This window comes from Parus major, chromosome 26, assembly GCF_001522545.3.
Source record: "Parus major isolate Abel chromosome 26, Parus_major1.1, whole genome shotgun sequence".
Taxonomy (NCBI): domain Eukaryota; kingdom Metazoa; phylum Chordata; class Aves; order Passeriformes; family Paridae; genus Parus; species Parus major.
In genome coordinates, this window is record NC_031795.1 from 4,596,989 (window position 1) to 4,599,227 (window position 2,239).

The 2,239-nt window shown below is 40.3% G+C and overlaps 1 protein-coding gene across 1 annotated transcript in view; it reads right to left on the minus strand.

Annotated features, from left to right (window-relative positions):
- TMCC2 (transmembrane and coiled-coil domain family 2) overlaps positions 1-2,239 on the minus strand; it is a 28,522-nt gene that overhangs the window by 18,262 nt on the left and 8,021 nt on the right. The gene's annotated exons all lie outside the window — the stretch shown is intronic.

Here is a 2,239-nt window from a genome sequence, read left to right on the forward strand (position 1 = left end):
GGAAATATTAGTACTTGGAAATAGGAAATATTAGTGGAAATATTGGAAATACTATAGTATTTTAAACTCATAGTATATATCTAGTATATTATAGATATTCTAATATATATATTATAGTTTATAATAGTATATTAATGATAATATATAGTGTATATAAAATATATACATTATATGATAATATAAGAATATATAAATAACATATAATGTATAAATATATATATAAATAATATATATTATAATATATATTTAAAATGTAATATAGTATGATAATATAATATAATAAATAAAATAAATATATTATAATAAAATTAATATAATATAGTATAATATATTATAATAAAATTAATATGATGTGATATGATGTGATATGATATGATATAATATAATTAATATGATTTGATATGATATGATATAATATAATATAATTAATATGATTTGATATGATATGATATAATATAATATAATATAATTAATATGATATGATATGATATAATATAATATAATATAATATAATATATAATATGATAGAATAGAATAGAATATAGATAACACAATATATTAACATATTAATACAGTATATAGTATTAATATAGTATATTAAATTTTAGTGGAAATATTAAGTATTACTACTTGAAAATACTAAATATTAAAGGAAGTATTGGAAATACTAAATATCAGTATTTGGAAACATGAAATTTTAGTGGAAATACTGGAATTGCTGAGTTTTGGTGGCCCCAGCCATGGAGCAAGAGCCACACGAGCTCCAGTGAGGATCAGGAAGATTTCCCCGTGGCATTTTCCATCTCCTGGGGATGAAGCACACACAGCACTGCCCCGAGGATTCCCAGATTTCCCTTTCCCAGGGGATGCATCCCACATTCCCAGGAAACAGCGTCCTGGGAATCAGGGCCCTGGGAAATCATAAATATGGATGGTGGAACTGATCCCGCTCCCGATTGCGGCCAGGGCAGCCTGGCCAGGGCTCCCTGCAGCCACTGGAAATCCAGAGTTCCACTGGAACACCCAGATTTTCCTCTGGAACACCCGGATTTACCACTGGAACACCCGGATTTACCACTGGAACACCCNCTGGAACACCCGGATTTACCACTGGAACACCCGGATTTACCACTGGAACACCCAGATTTACCACTGGAACACTCAGAATTCCCCTGGAACACCCAGACTTGCAACTGGAAATCCAGAATTCCACTGGAACACCCGGATTTACCACTGGAACACCCAGAGTTCCACTGGAACACCCGGATTTACCACTGGAACACTCAGATTTTCCCCTGGAACACTCAGAATTCCCCTGGAACACTCAGAGTTCCACTGGAACACCCGGATTTGCCACTGGAACACCCAGATTTACCACTGGAACACCCAGAGGCCCACTGGAACACCCAGATTTGCCACTGGAATACTCATATTTGCCACTGGAACACCCGGATTTACCACTGGAACACCCAGATTTTCCTCTGGAACACTCAGATTTTCCCCTGGAACACCCAGAGGTCCACTGGAACACCCAGATTTTCCCCTGGAACACCCAGATTTTCCCCTGGAAATCCAGAATTCCACTGGAACACCCAGATTTTCCTCTGGAACACCCAGATTTGCCACTGGAATACTCAGATTTTCCCCTGGAACACCCAGATTTACCACTGGAACCCCAGATTTGCCACCAGAAATCCAGAATTCCCCTGGAACACCCAGATTTGCCACTGAAATACCCAGATTTTCCCCTGGAACACCCAGATTTGCCTCCCAGGAGATTTTTTCCCCCGTGCTCTCCACAATCCCCTGTGCGAGGTGGATCAGGGGTGGGGCAGCACCTTCCAACATTTCCAAAGGGATCAGAGCATCCCAAATCCCAGATCCTGCTCCAGCAGGCAGCCAAGAAATGATTTGGGATAAGGAAAAGAACCCTCTCCCTCCTGGAGTGGCAGGACCTGGCAGGTCACGAGGAGCAAACCTGGTTTGGTTTTGTCCTGTAAGGACCCAGCTGGGATTGTCCCCAGGGATGCTGCTCCGTGATATTCCTGTTCCCAAAGCAGCGGGAGCAGGGAGCTCCTCAGAGCTGGGAATTTGGGAAAGCTGTGATGCTCCAGATGGGATCTCCAGGTGCTCCAAGGATCTCATGGCCACACAGGCTCCTTCCCCTAAAAATCCCTAAGGAAGCTCCAAATCCCTCCCTCTCACCACATCTGGAATATTGACAAGGAGTTGGGATCCT